Here is a 27,176-nt window from a genome sequence, read left to right as displayed (position 1 = left end):
TCGCATAGATCTCACTGTGAAAAGGCTTAAATGGCTTTTTTGACCTAAGTTTGAGGATTGCGCTCAAATCATATGTCCTAGAACCAAATTTCCACATGTAATTACTAGATTGTGATACAATACACTAATGGGTGAAGTTTGGTTGATTTCTGCGCAGCGGTTTGGGAGTTAACATCAAAATTACATTTCTCGGCCATATCGCATAGATCTCACTGTGAAAAGGCTTAAATGACTTTTTTAATTAAGTTTAATGATTGCGCTCAAACAAAATTTCCTAGAACAAAATTTTCAAATGTAACTACTAGATTGTGATAAAATACACTATTGGGTGAAGTTTGGTTGACTTCTGCGCAGCGGTTTGGGAGTTAACATCAAAATTACATTTCTCGGCCATATCGCATAGATCTCACTGTGAAAAGGCTTAAATGGCTTTTTTGACCTAAGTTTAATGATTGCGCTCAAACCAAATGTCCTAGAACGAAATTTTCAAATGTAACTACTAGATTGTGATACAATACACTATTGGGTGAAGTTTGGTTGACTTCTGCGCAGCGGTTTGGGAGTTAACATCAAAATTACATTTCTCGGCCATATCGCATAGATCTCACTGTGAAAAGGCTTAAATGGCTTTTTTGACCTAAGTTTAAAGATTGCGCTCAAACCAAATGTCCTAGAACGAAATTTTCAAATGTAACTACTAGATTGTGATACAATACACTATTGGGTGAAGTTTGGTTGACTTCTGCGCAGCGGTTTGGGAGTTAACATCAAAATTACATTTCTCGGCCATATCGCATAGATCTCACTGTGAAAAGGCTTAAATGGCTTTTTTGACCTAAGTTTGAGGATTGCGCTCAAATCAAATGTCCAAGAACCAAATTTCCAAATGTAACTACTAGATTGTGACACAATACACTAATGGGTGAAGTTTGGTTGACTTCTGCGCAGCGGTTTGGGAGTTAACATCAAAATTACATTTCTCGGCCATATCGCATAGATCTCACTGTGAAAAGGCTTAAATGACTTTTTTAATTAAGTTTGATGATTGCGTTCAAACAAAATGTCCTAGAACAAAATTTTCAAATGTAACTACTAGATTGTGATACAATACACTATTGGGTGAAGTTTGGTTGACTTCTGCGCAGCGGTTTGGGAGTTAACATCAAAATTACATTTCTCGGCCATATCGCATAGATCTCACTGTGAAAAGGCTTAAATGGCTTTTTTGACCTAAGTTTAAGGATTGCGCTCAAACCAAATGTCCTAGAACCAAATTTTCAAATGTAACTACTAGATTGTGATACAATACACTAATGGGTGAAGTTTGGTTGACTTCTGCGCAGCGGTTTGGGAGTTAACATCAAAATTACATTTCTCGGCCATATCGCATAGATCTCACTGTGAAAAGGCTTAAATGGCTTTTTTGACCTAAGTTTAATGATTGCGCTCAAATCAAATGTCCAATAACCAAATTTCCACATGTAACTACTAGATTGTGATACAATACACTAATGGGTGAAGTTTGGTTGACTTCTGCGCAGCGGTTTGGGAGTTAACATCAAAATTACATTTCTCGGCCATATCGTATAGATCTCACTGTGATAAGGCTTAAATGACTTTTTTAATTAAGTTTGATGATTGCGCTCAAACAAAATTTCCTAGAACAAAATTTTCAAATGTAACTACTAGATTGTGATACAATACACTATTGGGTGAAGTTTGGTTGACTTCTGCGCAGCGGTTTGGGAGTTAACATCAAAATTACATTTCTCGGCCATATCGCATAGATCTCACTGTGAAAAGGCTTAAATGGCTTTTTTGACCTAAGTTTAATGATTGCGCTCAAACCAAATGTCCAATAACCAAATTTCTACATGTAACTACTAGATTGTGATACAATACACTAATGGGTGAAGTTTGGTTGACTTCTGCGCAGCGGTTTGGGAGTTAACATCAAAATTACATTTCTCGGCCATATCGCATAGATCTCACTGTGAAAAGGCTTAAATGACTTTTTTAATTAAGTTTGATGATTGCGTTCAAACAAAATGTCATAGAACAAAATTTTTAAATGTAACTACTAGATTGTGATACAATACACTATTGGGTGAAGTTTGGTTGACTTCTGCGCAGCGGTTTGGGAGTTAACATCAAAATTACATTTCTCGGCCATATCGCATAGATCTCACTGTGAAAAGGCTTAAATGGCTTTTTTGACCTAAGTTTGAGGATTGCGCTCAAATCAAATGTCCAAGAACCAAATTTCCACATGTAATTACTAGATTGTGATACAATACACTAATGGGTGAAGTTTGGTTGACTTCTGCGCAGCGGTTTGGGAGTTAACATCAAAATTACATTTCTCGGCCATATCGCATAGATCTCACTGTGAAAAGGCTTAAATGACTTTTTTAATTAAGTTTAATGATTGCGCTCAAACCAAATGTCCTAGAACGAAATTTTCAAATGTAACTACTAGAATGTGATACAATACACTATTGGGTGAAGTTTAGTTGACTTCTGCGCAGCGGTTTGGGAGTTAACATCAAAATTACATTTCTCGGCCATATCGCATAGATCTCACTGTGAAAAGGCTTAAATGGCTTTTTTGACCTAAGTTTAATGATTGCGCTCAAACCAAATGTCCTAGAACGAAATTTTCAAATGTAACTACTAGAATGTGATACAATACACTATTGGGTGAAGTTTGGTTGACTTCTGCGCAGCGGTTTGGGAGTTAACATCAAAATTACATTTCTCGGCCATATCGCATAGATCTCACCGTGAAAAGGCTTAAATGACTTTTTTAATTAAGTTTGATGATTGCGTTCAAACAAAATGTCCTAGAACAAAATTTTCAAATGTAACTACTAGATTGTGATACAATACACTATTGGGTGAAGTTTGGTTGACTTCTGCGCAGCGGTTTGGGAGTTAACATCAAAATTACATTTCTCGGCCATATCGCATAGATCTCACTGTGAAAAGGCTTAAATGGCTTTTTTGACCTAAGTTTAATGATTGCGCTCAAACCAAATGTCCTAGAACGAAATTTTCAAATGTAACTACTAGAATGTGATACAATACACTATTGGGTGAAGTTTAGTTGACTTCTGCGCAGCGGTTTGGGAGTTAACATCAAAATTACATTTCTCGGCCATATCGCATAGATCTCACTGTGAAAAGGCTTAAATGGCTTTTTTGACCTAAGTTTAATGATTGCGCTCAAACCAAATGTCCTAGAACGAAATTTTCAAATGTAACTACTAGAATGTGATACAATACACTATTGGGTGAAGTTTGGTTGACTTCTGCGCAGCGGTTTGGGAGTTAACATCAAAATTACATTTCTCGGCCATATCGCATAGATCTCACCGTGAAAAGGCTTAAATGACTTTTTTAAATAAGTTTGATGATTGCGTTCAAACAAAATGTCCTAGAACAAAATTTTCAAATGTAACTACTAGATTGTGATACAATACACTATTGGATGAAGTTTGGTTGACTTCTGCGCAGCGGTTTGGGAGTTAACATCAAAATTACATTTCTCGGCCATATCGCATAGATCTCACTGTGAAAAGGCTTAAATGACTTTTTTAATTAAGTTTGATGATTGCGTTCAAACAAAATGTCCTAGAACAAAATTTTCAAATGTAACTACTAGATTGTGATACAATACACTATTGGGTGAAGTTTGGTTGACTTCTGCGCAGCGGTTTGGGAGTTAACATCAAAATTACATTTCTCGGACATATCGCATAGAACTCACTGTGAAAAGGCTTAAATGGCTTTTTTGACCTAAGTTTGAGGATTGCGCTCAAATCAAATGTCCAAGAACCAAATTTCCAAATGTAACTACTAGATTGTGATACAATACACTATTGGGTGAAGTTTGGTTGACTTCTGCGCAGCGGTTTGGGAGTTAACATCAAAATTACATTTCTCGGCCATATCGCATAGATCTCACTGTGAAAAGGCTTAAATGGCTTTTTTGACCTAAGTTTGAGGATTGCGCTCAAATCAAATGTCCTAGAACCAAATTTTCACATGTAACTACTAGATTGTGATACAATACACTAATGGGTGAAGTTTGGTTGATTTCTGCGCAGCGGTTTGGGAGTTAACATCAAAATTACATTTCTCGGCCATATCGCATAGATCTCACTGTGAAAAGGCTTAAATGACTTTTTTAATTAAGTTTGATGATTGCGCTCAAACAAAATGTCCTAGAACAAAATTTTCAAATGTAACTACTAGATTGTGATACAATACACTATTGGGTGAAGTTTGGTTGACTTCTGCGCAGCGGTTTGGGAGTTAACATCAAAATTACATTTCTCGGCCATATCGCATAGATCTCACTGTGAAAAGGCTTAAATGGCTTTTTTGACCTAAGTTTAATGATTGCGCTCAAACCAAATGTCCAATAACCAAATTTCCACATGTAACTACTAGATTGTGATACAATACACTAATGGGTGAAGTTTGGTTGACTTCTGCGCAGCGGTTTGGGAGTTAACATCAAAATTACATTTCTCGGCCATATCGCATAGATCTCACTGTGAAAAGGCTTAAATGACTTTTTTAATTAAGTTTGATGATTGCGTTCAAACAAAATGTCATAGAACAAAATTTTCAAATGTAACTACTAGATTGTGATACAATACACTATTGGGTGAAGTTTGGTTGACTTCTGCGCAGCGGTTTGGGAGTTAACATCAAAATTACATTTCTCGGCCATATCGCATAGATCTCACTGTGAAAAGGCTTAAATGGCTTTTTTGACCTAAGTTTGAGGATTGCGCTCAAATCAAATGTCCTAGAACCAAATTTCCACATGTAATTACTAGATTGTGATACAATACACTAATGGGTGAAGTTTGGTTGACTTCTGCGCAGCGGTTTGGGAGTTAACATCAAAATTACATTTCTCGGCCATATCGCATAGATCTCACTGTGAAAAGGCTTAAATGACTTTTTTAATTAAGTTTAATGATTGCGCTCAAACCAAATGTCCTAGAACGAAATTTTCAAATGTAACTACTAGAATGTGATACAATACACTATTGGGTGAAGTTTAGTTGACTTCTGCGCAGCGGTTTGGGAGTTAACATCAAAATTACATTTCTCGGCCATATCGCATAGATCTCACTGTGAAAAGGCTTAAATGGCTTTTTTGACCTAAGTTTAATGATTGCGCTCAAACCAAATGTCCTAGAACGAAATTTTCAAATGTAACTACTAGAATGTGATACAATACACTATTGGGTGAAGTTTGGTTGACTTCTGCGCAGCGGTTTGGGAGTTAACATCAAAATTACATTTCTCGGCCATATCGCATAGATCTCACTGTGAAAAGGCTTAAATGGCTTTTTTGACCTAAGTTTGAGGATTGCGCTCAAATCAAATGTCCTAGAACCAAATTTTCACATGTAACTACTAGATTGTGATACAATACACTAATGGGTGAAGTTTGGTTGACTTCTGCGCAGCGGTTTGGGAGTTAACATCAAAATTACATTTCTCGGCCATATCGCATAGATCTCACTGTGAAAAGGCTTAAATGACATTTTTAATTAAGTTTGATGATTGCGCTCAAACAAAATTTCCTAGAACAAAATTTTCAAATGTAACTACTAGATTGTGATACAATACACTATTGGGTGAAGTTTGGTTGACTTTTGCGCAGCGGTTTGGGAGTTAACATCAAAATTACATTTCTCGGCCATATCGCATAGATCTCACTGTGAAAAGGCTTAAATGGCTTTTTTGACCTAAGTTTGAGGATTGCGCTCAAATCAAATGTCCAAGAACCAAATTTCCAAATGTAACTACTAGATTGTGATACAATACACTATTGGGTGAAGTTTGGTTGACTTCTGCGCAGCGGTTTGGGAGTTAACATCAAAATTACATTTCTCGGCCATATCGCATAGATCTCACTGTGAAAAGGCTTAAATGGCTTTTTTGACCTAAGTTTGAGGATTGCGCTCAAATCATATGTCCTAGAACCAAATTTCCACATGTAATTACTAGATTGTGATACAATACACTAATGGGTGAAGTTTGGTTGACTTCTGCGCAGCGGTTTGGGAGTTAACATCAAAATTACATTTCTCGGCCATATCGCATAGATCTCACTGTGAAAAGGCTTAAATGACTTTTTTAATTAAGTTTAATGATTGCGCTCAAATCAAATGTCCAAGAACTAAATTTCCAAATGTAACTACTAGATTGTGATAAAATACACTATTGGGTGAAGTTTGGTTGACTTCTGCGCAGCGGTTTGGGAGTTAACATCAAAATTACATTTCTCGGCCATATCGCATAGATCTCACTGTGAAAAGGCTTAAATGACTTTTTTAATTAAGTTTGATGATTGCGTTCAAACAAAATGTCCTAGAACAAAATTTTCAAATGTAACTACTAGATTGTGATACAATACACTATTGGGTGAAGTTTGGTTGACTTCTGCGCAGCGGTTTGGGAGTTAACATCAAAATTACATTTCTCGGCCATATCGCATAGATCTCACTGTGAAAAGGCTTAAATGGCTTTTTTGACCTAAGTTTGAGGATTGCGCTCAAATCAAATGTCCAAGAACCAAATTTCCAAATGTAACTACTAGATTGTGATACAATACACTATTGGGTGAAGTTTGGTTGACTTCTGCGCAGCGGTTTGGGAGTTAACATCAAAATTACATTTCTCGGCCATATCGCATAGATCTCACTGTGAAAAGGCTTAAATGACTTTTTTAATTAAGTTTGATGATTGCGTTCAAACAAAATGTCCTAGAACAAAATTTTCAAATGTAACTACTAGATTGTGATACAATACACTATTGGGTGAAGTTTGGTTGACTTCTGCGCAGCGGTTTGGGAGTTAACATCAAAATTACATTTCTCGGCCATATCGCATAGATCTCACTGTGAAAAGGCTTAAATGGCTTTTTTGACCTAAGTTTAAAGATTGCGCTCAAACCAAATGTCCTAGAACGAAATTTTCAAATGTAACTACTAGAATGTGATACAATACACTATTGGGTGAAGTTTGGTTGACTTCTGCGCAGCGGTTTGGGAGTTAACATCAAAATTACATTTCTCGGCCATATCGCATAGATCTCACTGTGAAAAGGCTTAAATGGCTTTTTTGACCTAAGTTTGAGGATTGCGCTCAAATCAAATGTCCTAGAACCAAATTTCCACATGTAACTACTAGATTGTGATACAATACACTAATGGGTGAAGTTTGGTTGACTTCTGCGCAGAGGTTTGGGAGTTAACATCAAAATTACATTTCTCGGCCATATCGCATAGATCTCACTGTGAAAAGGCTTAAATGACTTTTTTAATTAAGTTTGATGATTGCGTTCAAACAAAATGTCATAGAACAAAATTTTCAAATGTAACTACTAGATTGTGATACAATACACTATTGGGTGAAGTTTGGTTGACTTCTGCGCAGCGGTTTGGGAGTTAACATCAAAATTACATTTCTCGGCCATATCGCATAGATCTCACTGTGAAAAGGCTTAAATGGCTTTTTTGACCTAAGTTTGAGGATTGCGCTCAAATCAAATGTCCTAGAACCAAATTTCCACATGTAATTACTAGATTGTGATACAATACACTAATGGGTGAAGTTTGGTTGACTTCTGCGCAGCGGTTTGGGAGTTAACATCAAAATTACATTTCTCGGCCATATCGCATAGATCTCACTGTGAAAAGGCTTAAATGACTTTTTTAATTAAGTTTAATGATTGCGCTCAAACCAAATGTCCTAGAACGAAATTTTCAAATGTAACTACTAGAATGTGATACAATACACTATTGGGTGAAGTTTGGTTGACTTCTGCGCAGCGGTTTGGGAGTTAACATCAAAATTACATTTCTCGGCCATATCGCATAGATCTCACTGTGAAAAGGCTTAAATGGCTTTTTTGACCTAAGTTTAATGATTGCGCTCAAACCAAATGTCCTAGAACGAAATTTTCAAATGTAACTACTAGAATGTGATACAATACACTATTGGGTGAAGTTTGGTTGACTTCTGCGCAGCGGTTTGTGAGTTAACATCAAAATTACATTTCTCGGCCATATCGCATAGATCTCACTGTGAAAAGGCTTAAATGGCTTTTTTGACCTAAGTTTGAGGATTGCGCTCAAATCAAATGTCCTAGAACCAAATTTTCACATGTAACTACTAGATTGTGATACAATACACTAATGGGTGAAGTTTGGTTGACTTCTGCGCAGCGGTTTGGGAGTTAACATCAAAATTACATTTCTCGGCCATATCGCATAGATCTCACTGTGAAAAGGCTTAAATGACATTTTTAATTAAGTTTGATGATTGCGCTCAAACAAAATTTCCTAGAACAAAATTTTCAAATGTAACTACTAGATTGTGATACAATACACTATTGGGTGAAGTTTGGTTGACTTCTGCGCAGCGGTTTTGGAGTTAACATCAAAATTACATTTCTCGGCCATATCGCATAGATCTCACTGTGAAAAGGCTTAAATGGCTTTTTTGACCTAAGTTTGAGGATTGCGCTCAAATCAAATGTCCAAGAACCAAATTTCCAAATGTAACTACTAGATTGTGATACAATACACTATTGGGTGAAGTTTGGTTGACTTCTGCGCAGCGGTTTGGGAGTTAACATCAAAATTACATTTCTCGGCCATATCGCATAGATCTCACTGTGAAAAGGCTTAAATGGCTTTTTTGACCTAAGTTTGAGGATTGCGCTCAAATCAAATGTCCTAGAACCAAATTTTCACATGTAACTACTAGATTGTGATACAATACACTAATGGGTGAAGTTTGGTTGATTTCTGCGCAGCGGTTTGGGAGTTAACATCAAAATTACATTTCTCGGCCATATCGCATAGATCTCACTGTGAAAAGGCTTAAATGACTTTTTTAATTAAGTTTGATGATTGCGCTCAAACAAAATTTCCTAGAACAAAATTTTCAAATGTAACTACTAGATTGTGATACAATACACTATTGGGTGAAGTTTGGTTGACTTCTGCGCAGCGGTTTGGGAGTTAACATCAAAATTACATTTCTCGGCCATATCGCATAGATCTCACTGTGAAAAGGCTTAAATGGCTTTTTTGACCTAAGTTTAATGATTGCGCTCAAACCAAATGTCCTAGAACGAAATTTTCAAATGTAACTACTAGAATGTGATACAATACACTATTGGGTGAAGTTTGGTTGACTTCTGCGCAGCGGTTTGGGAGTTAACATCAAAATTACATTTCTCGGCCATATCGCATAGATCTCACTGTGAAAAGGCTTAAATGACTTTTTTAATTAAGTTTGATGATTGCGTTCAAACAAAATGTCCTAGAACAAAATTTTCAAATGTAACTACTAGATTGTGATACAATACACTATTGGGTGAAGTTTGGTTGACATCTGCGCAGCGGTTTGGGAGTTAACATCAAAATTACATTTCTCGGCCATATCGCATAGATCTCACTGTGAAAAGGCTTAAATGGCTTTTTTGACCTAAGTTTGAGGATTGCGCTCAAATCAAATGTCCAAGAACCAAATTTCCAAATGTAACTACTAGATTGTGACACAATACACTATTGGGTGAAGTTTGGTTGACTTCTGCGCAGCGGTTTGGGAGTTAACATCAAAATTACATTTCTTGGCCATATCGCATAGATCTCACTGTGAAAAGGCTTAAATGACTTTTTTAATTAAGTTTGATGATTGCGTTCAAACAAAATGTCCTAGAACAAAATTTTCAAATGTAACTACTAGATTGTGATACAATACACTATTGGGTGAAGTTTGGTTGACTTCTGCGCAGCGGTTTGGGAGTTAACATCAAAATTACATTTCTCGGCCATATCGCATAGATCTCACTGTGAAAAGGCTTAAATGGCTTTTTTGACCTAAGTTTAAAGATTGCGCTCAAACCAAATGTCCTAGAACGAAATTTTCAAATGTAACTACTAGAATGTGATACAATACACTATTGGGTGAAATTTGGTTGACTTCTGCGCAGCGGTTTGGGAGTTAACATCAAAATTACATTTCTCGGCCATATCGCATAGATCTCACTGTGAAAAGGCTTAAATGGCTTTTTTGACCTAAGTTTGAGGATTGCGCTCAAATCAAATGTCCTAGAACCAAATTTCCACATGTAACTACTAGATTGTGATACAATACACTAATGGGTGAAGTTTGGTTGACTTCTGCGCAGAGGTTTGGGAGTTAACATCAAAATTACATTTCTCGGCCATATCGTATAGATCTCACTGTGAAAAGGCTTAAATGACTTTTTTAATTAAGTTTGATGATTGCGCTCAAACAAAATTTCCTAGAACAAAATTTTCAAATGTAACTACTAGATTGTGATACAATACACTATTGGGTGAAGTTTGGTTGACTTCTGCGCAGCGGTTTGGGAGTTAACATCAAAATTACATTTCTCGGCCATATCGCATAGATCTCACTGTGAAAAGGCTTAAATGGCTTTTTTGACCTAAGTTTAATGATTGCGCTCAAACCAAATGTCCAATAACCAAATTTCTACATGTAACTACTAGATTGTGATACAATACACTAATGGGTGAAGTTTGGTTGACTTCTGCGCAGCGGTTTGGGAGTTAACATCAAAATTACATTTCTCGGCCATATCGCATAGATCTCACTGTGAAAAGGCTTAAATGACTTTTTTAATTAAGTTTGATGATTGCGTTCAAACAAAATGTCATAGAACAAAATTTTCAAATGTAACTACTAGATTGTGATACAATACACTATTGGGTGAAGTTTGGTTGACTTCTGCGCAGCGGTTTGGGAGTTAACATCAAAATTACATTTCTCGGCCATATCGCATAGATCTCACTGTGAAAAGGCTTAAATGGCTTTTTTGACCTAAGTTTGAGGATTGCGCTCAAATCAAATGTCCTAGAACCAAATTTCCACATGTAATTACTAGATTGTGATACAATACACTAATGGGTGAAGTTTGGTTGACTTCTGCGCAGCGGTTTGGGAGTTAACATCAAAATTACATTTCTCGGCCATATCGCATAGATCTCACTGTGAAAAGGCTTAAATGACTTTTTTAATTAAGTTTAATGATTGCGCTCAAACCAAATGTCCTAGAACGAAATTTTCAAATGTAACTACTAGAATGTGATACAATACACTATTGGGTGAAGTTTAGTTGACTTCTGCGCAGCGGTTTGGGAGTTAACATCAAAATTACATTTCTCGGCCATATCGCATAGATCTCACTGTGAAAAGGCTTAAATGGCTTTTTTGACCTAAGTTTAATGATTGCGCTCAAACCAAATGTCCTAGAACGAAATTTTCAAATGTAACTACTAGAATGTGATACAATACACTATTGGGTGAAGTTTGGTTGACTTCTGCGCAGCGGTTTGGGAGTTAACATCAAAATTACATTTCTCGGCCATATCGCATAGATCTCACCGTGAAAAGGCTTAAATGACTTTTTTAATTAAGTTTGATGATTGCGTTCAAACAAAATGTCCTAGAACAAAATTTTCAAATGTAACTACTAGATTGTGATACAATACACTATTGGGTGAAGTTTGGTTGACTTCTGCGCAGCGGTTTGGGAGTTAACATCAAAATTACATTTCTCGGCCATATCGCATAGATCTCACTGTGAAAAGGCTTAAATGGCTTTTTTGACCTAAGTTTAATGATTGCGCTCAAACCAAATGTCCTAGAACGAAATTTTCAAATGTAACTACTAGAATGTGATACAATACACTATTGGGTGAAGTTTAGTTGACTTCTGCGCAGCGGTTTGGGAGTTAACATCAAAATTACATTTCTCGGCCATATCGCATAGATCTCACTGTGAAAAGGCTTAAATGGCTTTTTTGACCTAAGTTTAATGATTGCGCTCAAACCAAATGTCCTAGAACGAAATTTTCAAATGTAACTACTAGAATGTGATACAATACACTATTGGGTGAAGTTTGGTTGACTTCTGCGCAGCGGTTTGGGAGTTAACATCAAAATTACATTTCTCGGCCATATCGCATAGATCTCACCGTGAAAAGGCTTAAATGACTTTTTTAATTAAGTTTGATGATTGCGTTCAAACAAAATGTCCTAGAACAAAATTTTCAAATGTAACTACTAGATTGTGATACAATACACTATTGGATGAAGTTTGGTTGACTTCTGCGCAGCGGTTTGGGAGTTAACATCAAAATTACATTTCTCGGCCATATCGCATAGATCTCACTGTGAAAAGGCTTAAATGACTTTTTTAATTAAGTTTGATGATTGCGTTCAAACAAAATGTCCTAGAACAAAATTTTCAAATGTAACTACTAGATTGTGATACAATACACTATTGGGTGAAGTTTGGTTGACTTCTGCGCAGCGGTTTGGGAGTTAACATCAAAATTACATTTCTCGGCCATATCGCATAGATCTCACTGTGAAAAGGCTTAAATGGCTTTTTTGACCTAAGTTTAAAGATTGCGCTCAAACCAAATGTCCTAGAACGAAATTTTCAAATGTAACTACTAGAATGTGATACAATACACTATTGGGTGAAGTTTGGTTGACTTCTGCGCAGCGGTTTGGGAGTTAACATCAAAATTACATTTCTCGGCCATATCGCATAGATCTCACTGTGAAAAGGCTTAAATGGCTTTTTTGACCTAAGTTTGAGGATTGCGCTCAAATCAAATGTCCTAGAACCAAATTTCCACATGTAACTACTAGATTGTGATACAATACACTAATGGGTGAAGTTTGGTTGACTTCTGCGCAGAGGTTTGGGAGTTAACATCAAAATTACATTTCTCGGCCATATCGCATAGATCTCACTGTGAAAAGGCTTAAATGACTTTTTTAATTAAGTTTGATGATTGCGCTCAAACAAAATTTCCTAGAACAAAATTTTCAAATGTAACTACTAGATTGTGATACAATACACTATTGGGTGAAGTTTGGTTGACTTCTGCGCAGCGGTTTTGGAGTTAACATCAAAATTACATTTCTCGGCCATATCGCATAGATCTCACTGTGAAAAGGCTTAAATGGCTTTTTTGACCTAAGTTTAATGATTGCGCTCAAACCAAATGTCCAATAACCAAATTTCCACATGTAACTACTAGATTGTGATACAACACACTAATGGGTGAAGTTTGGTTGACTTCTGCGAGGCGGTTTGGGAGTTAACATCAAAATTACATTTCTCGGCCATATCGCATAGATCTCACTGTGAAAAGGCTTAAATGACTTTTTTAATTAAGTTTGATGATTGCGTTCAAACAAAATGTCATAGAACAAAATTTTCAAATATAACTACTAGATTGTGATACAATACACTATTGGGTGAAGTTTGGTTGACTTCTGCGCAGCGGTTTGGGAGTTAACATCAAAATTACATTTCTCGGCCATATCGCATAGATCTCACTGTGAAAAGGCTTAAATGGCTTTTTTGACCTAAGTTTGAGGATTGCGCTCAAATCAAATGTCCTAGAACCAAATTTCCACATGTAATTACTAGATTGTGATACAATACACTAATGGGTGAAGTTTGGTTGACTTCTGCGCAGCGGTTTGGGAGTTAACATCAAAATTACATTTCTCGGCCATATCGCATAGATCTCACTGTGAAAAGGCTTAAATGACTTTTTTAATTAAGTTTAATGATTGCGCTCAAACCAAATGTCCTAGAACGAAATTTTCAAATGTAACTACTAGAATGTGATACAATACACTATTGGGTGAAGTTTAGTTGACTTCTGCGCAGCGGTTTGGGAGTTAACATCAAAATTACATTTCTCGGCCATATCGCATAGATCTCACTGTGAAAAGGCTTAAATGGCTTTTTTGACCTAAGTTTAATGATTGCGCTCAAACCAAATGTCCTAGAACGAAATTTTCAAATGTAACTACTAGAATGTGATACAATACACTATTGGGTGAAATTTGGTTGACTTCTGCGCAGCGGTTTGGGAGTTAAAATCAAAATTACATTTCTCGGCCATATCGCATAGATCTCACTGTGAAAAGGCTTAAATGACTTTTTTAATTAAGTTTGATGATTGCGTTCAAACAAAATGTCCTAGAACAAAATTTTCAAATGTAACTACTAGATTGTGATACAATACACTATTGGGTGAAGTTTGGTTGACTTCTGCGCAGCGGTTTGGGAGTTAACATCAAAATTACATTTCTCGGCCATATCGCATAGATCTCACTGTGAAAAGGCTTAAATGGCTTTTTTGACCTAAGTTTTAGGATTGCGCTCAAATCAAATGTCCAAGAACCAAATTTCCAAATGTAACTACTAGATTGTGATACAATACACTATTGGGTGAAGTTTGGTTGACTTCTGCGCAGCGGTTTGGGAGTTAACATCAAAATTACATTTCTCGGCCATATCGCATAGATCTCACTGTGAAAAGGCTTAAATGACTTTTTTAATTAAGTTTGATAATTGCGTTCAAACAAAATGTCCTAGAACAAAATTTTCAAATGTAACTACTAGATTGTGATACAATACACTATTGGGTGAAGTTTGGTTGACTTCTGCGCAGCGGTTTGGGAGTTAACATCAAAATTACATTTCTCGGCCATATCGCATAGATCTCACTGTGAAAAGGCTTAAATGGCTTTTTTGACCTAAGTTTAATGATTGCGCTCAAACCAAATGTCCAATAACCAAATTTCCACATGTAACTACTAGATTGTGATACAATACACTAATGGGTGAAGTTTGGTTGACTTCTGCGCAGCGGTTTGGGAGTTAACATCAAAATTACATTTCTCGGCCATATCGCATAGATCTCACTGTGAAAAGGCTTAAATGACTTTTTTAATTAAGTTTGATGATTGCGTTCAAACAAAATGTCATAGAACAAAATTTTCAAATGTAACTACTAGATTGTGATACAATACACTATTGGGTGAAGTTTGGTTGACTTCTGCGCAGCGGTTTGGGAGTTAACATCAAAATTACATTTCTCGGCCATATCGCATAGATCTCACTGTGAAAAGGCTTAAATGACTTTTTTAATTAAGTTTGATGATTGCGTTCAAACAAAATGTCCTAGAACAAAATTTTCAAATGTAACTACTAGATTGTGATACAATACACTATTGGGTGAAGTTTGGTTGACTTCTGCGCAGCGGTTTGGGAGTTAACATCAAAATTACATTTCTCGGCCATATCGCATAGATCTCACTGTGAAAAGGCTTAAATGGCTTTTTTGACCTAAGTTTAAAGATTGCGCTCAAACCAAATGTCCTAGAACGAAATTTTCAAATGTAACTACTAGAATGTGATACAATACACTATTGGGTGAAGTTTAATTGACTTCTGCGCAGCGGTTTGGGAGTTAACATCAAAATTACATTTCTCGGCCATATCGCATAGATCTCACTGTGAAAAGGCTTAAATGGCTTTTTTGACCTAAGTTTGAGGATTGCGCTCAAATCAAATGTCCTAGAACCAAATTTCCACATGTAACTACTAGATTGTGATACAATACACTAATGGGTGAAGTTTAATTGACTTCTGCGCAGCGGTTTGGGAGTTAACATCAAAATTACATTTCTCGGCCATATCGCATAGATCTCACTGTGAAAAGGCTTAAATGGCTTTTTTGACCTAAGTTTGAGGATTGCGCTCAAATCAAATGTCCTAGAACCAAATTTCCACATGTAACTACTAGATTGTGATACAATACACTAATGGGTGAAGTTTGGTTGACTTCTGCGCAGAGGTTTGGGAGTTAACATCAAAATTACATTTCTCGGCCATATCGTATAGATCTCACTGTGAAAAGGCTTAAATGACTTTTTTAATTAAGTTTGATGATTGCGCTCAAACAAAATTTCCTGGAACAAAATTTTCAAATGTAACTACTAGATTGTGATACAATACACTAATGGGTGAAGTTTGGTTGACTTCTGCGCAGCGGTTTGGGAGTTAACATCAAAATTACATTTCTCGGCCATATCGCATAGATCTCACTGTGAAAAGGCTTAAATGATTTTTTTAATTAAGTTTGATGATTGCGTTCAAACAAAATGTCATAGAACAAAATTTTCAAATGTAACTACTAGATTGTGATACAATACACTATTGGGTGAAGTTTGGTTGACTTCTGCGCAGCGGTTTGGGAGTTAACATCAAAATTACATTTCTCGGCCATATCGCATAGATCTCACTGTGAAAAGGCTTAAATGGCTTTTTTGACCTAAGTTTGAGGATTGCGCTCAAATCAAATGTCCTAGAACCAAATTTCCACATGTAATTACTAGATTGTGATACAATACACTAATGGGTGAAGTTTGGTTGACTTCTGCGCAGCGGTTTGGGAGTTAACATCAAAATTACATTTCTCGGCCATATCGCATAGATCTCACTGTGAAAAGGCTTAAATGACTTTTTTAATTAAGTTTAATGATTGCGCTCAAACCAAATGTCCTAGAACGAAATTTTCAAATGTAACTACTAGAATGTGATACAATACACTATTGGGTGAAGTTTAGTTGACTTCTGCGCAGCGGTTTGGGAGTTAACATCAAAATTACATTTCTCGGCCATATCGCATAGATCTCACTGTGAAAAGGCTTAAATGGCTTTTTTGACCTAAGTTTAATGATTGCGCTCAAACCAAATGTCCTAGAACGAAATTTTCACATGTAACTACTAGATTGTGATACAATACACTAATGGGTGAAGTTTGGTTGACTTCTGCGCAGCGGTTTGGGAGTTAACATCAAAATTACATTTCTCGGCCATATCGCATAGATCTCACTGTGAAAAGGCTTAAATGGCTTTTTTGACCTAAGTTTAATGATTGCGCTCAAACCAAATGTCCTAGAACGAAATTTTCAAATGTAACTACTAGAATGTGATACAATACACTATTGGGTGAAGTTTGGTTGACTTCTGCGCAGCGGTTTGGGAGTTAACATCAAAATTACATTTCTCGGCCATATCGCATAGATCTCACTGTGAAAAGGCTTAAATGGCTTTTTTGACCTAAGTTTGAGGATTGCGCTCAAATCAAATGTCCTAGAACCAAATTTTCACATGTAACTACTAGATTGTGATACAATACACTAATGGGTGAAGTTTGGTTGACTTCTGCGCAGCGGTTTGGGAGTTAACATCAAAATTACATTTCTCGGCCATATCGCATAGATCTCACTGTGAAAAGGCTTAAATGACATTTTTAATTAAGTTTGATGATTGCGCTCAAACAAAATTTCCTAGAACAAAATTTTCAAATGTAACTACTAGATTGTGATACAATACACTATTGGGTGAAGTTTGGTTGACTTCTGCGCAGCGGTTTGGGAGTTAACATCAAAATTACATTTCTCGGCCATATCGCATAGATCTCACTGTGAAAAGGCTTAAATGGCTTTTTTGACCTAAGTTTGAGGATTGCGCTCAAATCAAATGTCCTAGAACGAAATTTTCAAATGTAACTACTAGAATGTGATACAATACACTATTGGGTGAAGTTTGGTTGACTTCTGCGCAGCGGTTTGGGAGTTAACATCAAAATTACATTTCTCGGCCATATCGCATAGATCTCACTGTGAAAAGGCTTAAATGGCTTTTTTGACCTAAGTTTGAGGATTGCGCTCAAATCAAATGTCCTAGAACCAAATTTTCACATGTAACTACTAGATTGTGATACAATACACTAATGGGTGAAGTTTGGTTGACTTCTGCGCAGCGGTTTGGGAGTTAACATCAAAATTACATTTCTCGGCCATATCGCATAGATCTCACTGTGAAAAGGCTTAAATGACTTTTTTAATTAAGTTTAATGATTGCGCTCAAATCAAATGTCCAAGAACTAAATTTCCAAATGTAACTACTAGATTGTGATAAAATACACTATTGGGTGAAGTTTGGTTGACTTCTGCGCAGCGGTTTGGGAGTTAACATCAAAATTACATTTCTCGGCCATATCGCATAGATCTCACTGTGAAAAGGCTTAAATGACTTTTTTAATTAAGTTTGATGATTGCGTTCAAACAAAATGTCCTAGAACAAAATTTTCAAATGTAACTACTAGATTGTGATACAATACACTATTGGGTGAAGTTTGGTTGACTTCTGCGCAGCGGTTTGGGAGTTAACATCAAAATTACATTTCTCGGCCATATCGCATAGATCTCACTGTGAAAAGGCTTAAATGGCTTTTTTGACCTAAGTTTAAAGATTGCGCTCAAACCAAATGTCCTAGAACGAAATTTTCAAATGTAACTACTAGAATGTGATACAATACACTATTGGGTGAAGTTTGGTTGACTTCTGCGCAGCGGTTTGGGAGTTAACATCAAAATTACATTTCTCGGCCATATCGCATAGATCTCACTGTGAAAAGGCTTAAATGGCTTTTTTGACCTAAGTTTGAGGATTGCGCTCAAATCAAATGTCCTAGAACCAAATTTCCACATGTAACTACTAGATTGTGATACAATACACTAATGGGTGAAGTTTGGTTGACTTCTGCGCAGAGGTTTGGGAGTTAACATCAAAATTACATTTCTCGGCCATATCGCATAGATCTCACTGTGAAAAGGCTTAAATGACTTTTTTAATTAAGTTTGATGATTGCGCTCAAACAAAATTTCCTAGAACAAAATTTTCAAATGTAACTACTAGATTGTGATACAATACACTATTGGGTGAAGTTTGGTTGACTTCTGCGCAGCGGTTTTGGAGTTAACATCAAAATTACATTTCTCGGCCATATCGCATAGATCTCACTGTGAAAAGGCTTAAATGGCTTTTTTGACCTAAGTTTAATGATTGCGCTCAAACCAAATGTCCAATAACCAAATTTCCACATGTAACTACTAGATTGTGATACAACACACTAATGGGTGAAGTTTGGTTGACTTCTGCGAGGCGGTTTGGGAGTTAACATCAAAATTACATTTCTCGGCCATATCGCATAGATCTCACTGTGAAAAGGCTTAAATGACTTTTTTAATTAAGTTTGATGATTGCGTTCAAACAAAATGTCATAGAACAAAATTTTCAAATATAACTACTAGATTGTGATACAATACACTATTGGGTGAAGTTTGGTTGACTTCTGCGCAGCGGTTTGGGAGTTAACATCAAAATTACATTTCTCGGCCATATCGCATAGATCTCACTGTGAAAAGGCTTAAATGGCTTTTTTGACCTAAGTTTGAGGATTGCGCTCAAATCAAATGTCCTAGAACCAAATTTCCACATGTAATTACTAGATTGTTATACAATACACTAATGGGTGAAGTTTGGTTGACTTCTGCGCAGCGGTTTGGGAGTTAACATCAAAATTACATTTCTCGGCCATATCGCATAGATCTCACTGTGAAAAGGCTTAAATGGCTTTTTTGACCTAAGTTTAATGATTGCGCTCAAACCAAATGTCCTAGAACGAAATTTTCAAATGTAACTACTAGAATGTGATACAATACACTATTGGGTGAAATTTGGTTGACTTCTGCGCAGCGGTTTGGGAGTTAACATCAAAATTACATTTCTCGGCCATATCGCATAGATCTCACTGTGAAAAGGCTTAAATGACTTTTTTAATTAAGTTTGATGATTGCGTTCAAACAAAATGTCCTAGAACAAAATTTTCAAATGTAACTACTAGATTGTGATACAATACACTATTGGGTGAAGTTTGGTTGACTTCTGCGCAGCGGTTTGGGAGTTAACATCAAAATTACATTTCTCGGCCATATCGCATAGATCTCACTGTGAAAAGGCTTAAATGGCTTTTTTGACCTAAGTTTTAGGATTGCGCTCAAATCAAATGTCCAAGAACCAAATTTCCAAATGTAACTACTAGATTGTGATACAATACACTATTGGGTGAAGTTTGGTTGACTTCTGCGCAGCGGTTTGGGAGTTAACATCAAAATTACATTTCTCGGCCATATCGCATAGATCTCACTGTGAAAAGGCTTAAATGACTTTTTTAATTAAGTTTGATAATTGCGTTCAAACAAAATGTCCTAGAACAAAATTTTCAAATGTAACTACTAGATTGTGATACAATACACTATTGGGTGAAGTTTGGTTGACTTCTGCGCAGCGGTTTGGGAGTTAACATCAAAATTACATTTCTCGGCCATATCGCATAGATCTCACTGTGAAAAGGCTTAAATGGCTTTTTTGACCTAAGTTTAATGATTGCGCTCAAACCAAATGTCCAATAACCAAATTTCCACATGTAACTACTAGATTGTGATACAATACACTAATGGGTGAAGTTTGGTTGACTTCTGCGCAGCGGTTTGGGAGTTAACATCAAAATTACATTTCTCGGCCATATCGCATAGATCTCACTGTGAAAAGGCTTAAATGACTTTTTTAATTAAGTTTGATGATTGCGTTCAAACAAAATGTCATAGAACAAAATTTTCAAATGTAACTACTAGATTGTGATACAATACACTATTGGGTGAAGTTTGGTTGACTTCTGCGCAGCGGTTTGGGAGTTAACATCAAAATTACATTTCTCGGCCATATCGCATAGATCTCACTGTGAAAAGGCTTAAATGACTTTTTTAATTAAGTTTGATGATTGCGTTCAAACAAAATGTCCTAGAACAAAATTTTCAAATGTAACTACTAGATTGTGATACAATACACTATTGGGTGAAGTTTGGTTGACTTCTGCGCAGCGGTTTGGGAGTTAACATCAAAATTACATTTCTCGGCCATATCGCATAGATCTCACTGTGAAAAGGCTTAAATGGCTTTTTTGACCTAAGTTTAAAGATTGCGCTCAAACCAAATGTCCTAGAACGAAATTTTCAAATGTAACTACTAGAATGTGATACAATACACTATTGGGTGAAGTTTAATTGACTTCTGCGCAGCGGTTTGGGAGTTAACATCAAAATTACATTTCTCGGCCATATCGCATAGATCTCACTGTGAAAAGGCTTAAATGGCTTTTTTGACCTAAGTTTGAGGATTGCGCTCAAATCAAATGTCCTAGAACCAAATTTCCACATGTAACTACTAGATTGTGATACAATACACTAATGGGTGAAGTTTAATTGACTTCTGCGCAGCGGTTTGGGAGTTAACATCAAAATTACATTTCTCGGCCATATCGCATAGATCTCACTGTGAAAAGGCTTAAATGGCTTTTTTGACCTAAGTTTGAGGATTGCGCTCAAATCAAATGTCCTAGAACCAAATTTCCACATGTAACTACTAGATTGTGATACAATACACTAATGGGTGAAGTTTGGTTGACTTCTGCGCAGAGGTTTGGGAGTTAACATCAAAATTACATTTCTCGGCCATATCGTATAGATCTCACTGTGAAAAGGCTTAAATGACTTTTTTAATTAAGTTTGATGATTGCGCTCAAACAAAATTTCCTGGAACAAAATTTTCAAATGTAACTACTAGATTGTGATACAATACACTATTGGGTGAAATTTGGTTGACTTCTGCGCAGCGGTTTGGGAGTTAACATCAAAATTACATTTCTCGGCCATATCGCATAGATCTCACTGTGAAAAGGCTTAAATGACATTTTTAATTAAGTTTGATGATTGCGCTCAAACAAAATTTCCTAGAACAAAATTTTCAAATGTAACTACTAGATTGTGATACAATACACTATTGGGTGAAGTTTGGTTGACTTCTGCGCAGCGGTTTGGGAGTTAACATCAAAATTACATTTCTCGGCCATATCGCATAGATCTCACTGTGAAAAGGCTTAAATGGCTTTTTTGACCTAAGTTTGAGGATTGCGCTCAAATCAAATGTCCTAGAACGAAATTTTCAAATGTAACTACTAGAATGTGATACAATACACTATTGGGTGAAGTTTGGTTGACTTCTGCGCAGCGGTTTGGGAGTTAACATCAAAATTACATTTCTCGGCCATATCGCATAGATCTCACTGTGAAAAGGCTTAAATGACTTTTTTAATTAAGTTTAATGATTGCGCTCAAATCAAATGTCCAAGAACTAAATTTCCAAATGTAACTACTAGATTGTGATAAAATACACTATTGGGTGAAGTTTGGTTGACTTCTGCGCAGCGGTTTGGGAGTTAACATCAAAATTACATTTCTCGGCCATATCGCATAGATCTCACTGTGAAAAGGCTTAAATGACTTTTTTAATTAAGTTTGATGATTGCGTTCAAACAAAATGTCCTAGAACAAAATTTTCAAATGTAACTACTAGATTGTGATACAATACACTATTGGGTGAAGTTTGGTTGACTTCTGCGCAGCGGTTTGGGAGTTAACATCAAAATTACATTTCTCGGCCATATCGCATAGATCTCACTGTGAAAAGGCTTAAATGGCTTTTTTGACCTAAGTTTAAAGATTGCGCTCAAACCAAATGTCCTAGAACGAAATTTTCAAATGTAACTACTAGAATGTGATACAATACACTATTGGGTGAAGTTTGGTTGACTTCTGCGCAGCGGTTTGGGAGTTAACATCAAAATTACATTTCTCGGCCATATCGCATGGATCTCACTGTGAAAAGGCTTAAATGGCTTTTTTGACCTAAGTTTGAGGATTGCGCTCAAATCAAATGTCCTAGAACCAAATTTCCACATGTAACTACTAGATTGTGATACAATACACTAATGGGTGAAGTTTGGTTGACTTCTGCGCAGAGGTTTGGGAGTTAACATCAAAATTACATTTCTCGGCCATATCGCATAGATCTCACTGTGAAAAGGCTTAAATGACTTTTTTAATTAAGTTTGATGATTGCGCTCAAACAAAATTTCCTAGAACAAAATTTTCAAATGTAACTACTAGATTGTGATACAATACACTATTGGGTGAAGTTTGGTTGACTTCTGCGCAGCGGTTTTGGAGTTAACATCAAAATTACATTTCTCGGCCATATCGCATAGATCTCACTGTGAAAAGGCTTAAATGGCTTTTTTGACCTAAGTTTAATGATTGCGCTCAAACCAAATGTCCAATAACCAAATTTCCACATGTAACTACTAGATTGTGATACAACACACTAATGGGTGAAGTTTGGTTGACTTCTGCGAGGCGGTTTGGGAGTTAACATCAAAATTACATTTCTCGGCCATATCGCATAGATCTCACTGTGAAAAGGCTTAAATGACTTTTTTAATTAAGTTTGATGATTGCGTTCAAACAAAATGTCATAGAACAAAATTTTCAAATATAACTACTAGATTGTGATACAATACACTATTGGGTGAAGTTTGGTTGACTTCTGCGCAGCGGTTTGGGAGTTAACATCAAAATTACATTTCTCGGCCATATCGCATAGATCTCACTGTGAAAAGGCTTAAATGGCTTTTTTGACCTAAGTTTGAGGATTGCGCTCAAATCAAATGTCCTAGAACCAAATTTCCACATGTAATTACTAGATTGTGATACAATACACTAATGGGTGAAGTTTGGTTGACTTCTGCGCAGCGGTTTGGGAGTTAACATCAAAATTACATTTCTCGGCCATATCGCATAGATCTCACTGTGAAAAGGCTTAAATGACTTTTTTAATTAAGTTTAATGATTGCGCTCAAACCAAATGTCCTAGAACGAAATTTTCAAATGTAACTACTAGAATGTGATACAATACACTATTGGGTGAAGTTTAGTTGACTTCTGCGCAGCGGTTTGGGAGTTAACATCAAAATTACATTTCTCGGCCATATCGCATAGATCTCACTGTGAAAAGGCTTAAATGGCTTTTTTGACCTAAGTTTAATGATTGCGCTCAAACCAAATGTCCTAGAACGAAATTTTCAAATGTAACTACTAGAATGTGATACAATACACTATTGGGTGAAATTTGGTTGACTTCTGCGCAGCGGTTTGGGAGTTAACATCAAAATTACATTTCTCGGCCATATCGCATAGATCTCACTGTGAAAAGGCTTAAATGACTTTTTTAATTAAGTTTGATGATTGCGTTCAAACAAAATGTCCTAGAACAAAATTTTCAAATGTAACTACTAGATTGTGATACAATACACTATTGGGTGAAGTTTGGTTGACTTCTGCGCAGCGGTTTGGGAGTTAACATCAAAATTACATTTCTCGGCCATATCGCATAGATCTCACTGTGAAAAGGCTTAAATGGCTTTTTTGACCTAAGTTTTAGGATTGCGCTCAAATCAAATGTCCAAGAACCAAATTTCCAAATGTAACTACTAGATTGTGATACAATACACTATTGGGTGAAGTTTGGTTGACTTCTGCGCAGCGGTTTGGGAGTTAACATCAAAATTACATTTCTCGGCCATATCGCATAGATCTCACTGTGAAAAGGCTTAAATGACTTTTTTAATTAAGTTTGATAATTGCGTTCAAACAAAATGTCCTAGAACAAAATTTTCAAATGTAACTACTAGATTGTGATACAATACACTATTGGGTGAAGTTTGGTTGACTTCTGCGCAGCGGTTTGGGAGTTAACATCAAAATTACATTTCTCGGCCATATCGCATAGATCTCACTGTGAAAAGGCTTAAATGGCTTTTTTGACCTAAGTTTAATGATTGCGCTCAAACCAAATGTCCAATAACCAAATTTCCACATGTAACTACTAGATTGTGATACAATACACTAATGGGTGAAGTTTGGTTGACTTCTGCGCAGCGGTTTGGGAGTTAACATCAAAATTACATTTCTCGGCCATATCGCATAGATCTCACTGTGAAAAGGCTTAAATGACTTTTTTAATTAAGTTTGATGATTGCGTTCAAACAAAATGTCATAGAACAAAATTTTCAAATGTAACTACTAGATTGTGATACAATACACTATTGGGTGAAGTTTGGTTGACTTCTGCGCAGCGGTTTGGGAGTTAACATCAAAATTACATTTCTCGGCCATATCGCATAGATCTCACTGTGAAAAGGCTTAAATGACTTTTTTAATTAAGTTTGATGATTGCGTTCAAACAAAATGTCCTAGAACAAAATTTTCAAATGTAACTACTAGATTGTGATACAATACACTATTGGGTGAAGTTTGGTTGACTTCTGCGCAGCGGTTTGGGAGTTAACATCAAAATTACATTTCTCGGCCATATCGCATAGATCTCACTGTGAAAAGGCTTAAATGGCTTTTTTGACCTAAGTTTAAAGATTGCGCTCAAACCAAATGTCCTAGAACGAAATTTTCAAATGTAACTACTAGAATGTGATACAATACACTATTGGGTGAAGTTTAATTGACTTCTGCGCAGCGGTTTGGGAGTTAACATCAAAATTACATTTCTCGGCCATATCGCATAGATCTCACTGTGAAAAGGCTTAAATGGCTTTTTTGACCTAAGTTTGAGGATTGCGCTCAAATCAAATGTCCTAGAACCAAATTTCCACATGTAACTACTAGATTGTGATACAATACACTAATGGGTGAAGTTTAATTGACTTCTGCGCAGCGGTTTGGGAGTTAACATCAAAATTACATTTCTCGGCCATATCGCATAGATCTCACTGTGAAAAGGCTTAAATGGCTTTTTTGACCTAAGTTTGAGGATTGCGCTCAAATCAAATGTCCTAGAACCAAATTTCCACATGTAACTACTAGATTGTGATACAATACACTAATGGGTGAAGTTTGGTTGACTTCTGCGCAGAGGTTTGGGAGTTAACATCAAAATTACATTTCTCGGCCATATCGTATAGATCTCACTGTGAAAAGGCTTAAATGACTTTTTTAATTAAGTTTGATGATTGCGCTCAAACAAAATTTCCTGGAACAAAATTTTCAAATGTAACTACTAGATTGTGATACAATACACTAATGGGTGAAGTTTGGTTGACTTCTGCGCAGCGGTTTGGGAGTTAACATCAAAATTACATTTCTCGGCCATATCGCATAGATCTCACTGTGAAAAGGCTTAAATGATTTTTTTAATTAAGTTTGATGATTGCGTTCAAACAAAATGTCATAGAACAAAATTTTCAAATGTAACTACTAGATTGTGATACAATACACTATTGGGTGAAGTTTGGTTGACTTCTGCGCAGCGGTTTGGGAGTTAACATCAAAATTACATTTCTCGGCCATATCGCATAGATCTCACTGTGAAAAGGCTTAAATGGCTTTTTTGACCTAAGTTTGAGGATTGCGCTCAAATCAAATGTCCTAGAACCAAATTTCCACATGTAATTACTAGATTGTGATACAATACACTAATGGGTGAAGTTTGGTTGACTTCTGCGCAGCGGTTTGGGAGTTAACATCAAAATTACATTTCTCGGCCATATCGCATAGATCTCACTGTGAAAAGGCTTAAATGACTTTTTTAATTAAGTTTAATGATTGCGCTCAAACCAAATGTCCTAGAACGAAATTTTCAAATGTAACTACTAGAATGTGATACAATACACTATTGGGTGAAGTTTAGTTGACTTCTGCGCAGCGGTTTGGGAGTTAACATCAAAATTACATTTCTCGGCCATATCGCATAGATCTCACTGTGAAAAGGCTTAAATGGCTTTTTTGACCTAAGTTTAATGATTGCGCTCAAACCAAATGTCCTAGAACGAAATTTTCACATGTAACTACTAGATTGTGATACAATACACTAATGGGTGAAGTTTGGTTGACTTCTGCGCAGCGGTTTGGGAGTTAACATCAAAATTACATTTCTCGGCCATATCGCATAGATCTCACTGTGAAAAGGCTTAAATGGCTTTTTTGACCTAAGTTTAATGATTGCGCTCAAACCAAATGTCCTAGAACGAAATTTTCAAATGTAACTACTAGAATGTGATACAATACACTATTGGGTGAAGTTTGGTTGACTTCTGCGCAGCGGTTTGGGAGTTAACATCAAAATTACATTTCTCGGCCATATCGCATAGATCTCACTGTGAAAAGGCTTAAAAGGCTTTTTTGACCTAAGTTTGAGGATTGCGCTCAAATCAAATGTCCTAGAACCAAATTTTCACATGTAACTACTAGATTGTGATACAATACACTAATGGGTGAAGTTTGGTTGACTTCTGCGCAGCGGTTTGGGAGTTAACATCAAAATTACATTTCTCGGCCATATCGCATAGATCTCACTGTGAAAAGGCTTAAATGACATTTTTAATTAAGTTTGATGATTGCGCTCAAACAAAATTTCCTAGAACAAAATTTTCAAATGTAACTACTAGATT

Source organism: Corythoichthys intestinalis, chromosome 10, assembly GCF_030265065.1.
Source record: "Corythoichthys intestinalis isolate RoL2023-P3 chromosome 10, ASM3026506v1, whole genome shotgun sequence".
Taxonomy (NCBI): domain Eukaryota; kingdom Metazoa; phylum Chordata; class Actinopteri; order Syngnathiformes; family Syngnathidae; genus Corythoichthys; species Corythoichthys intestinalis.
Note: the sequence above shows the minus strand (reverse complement) of the source record.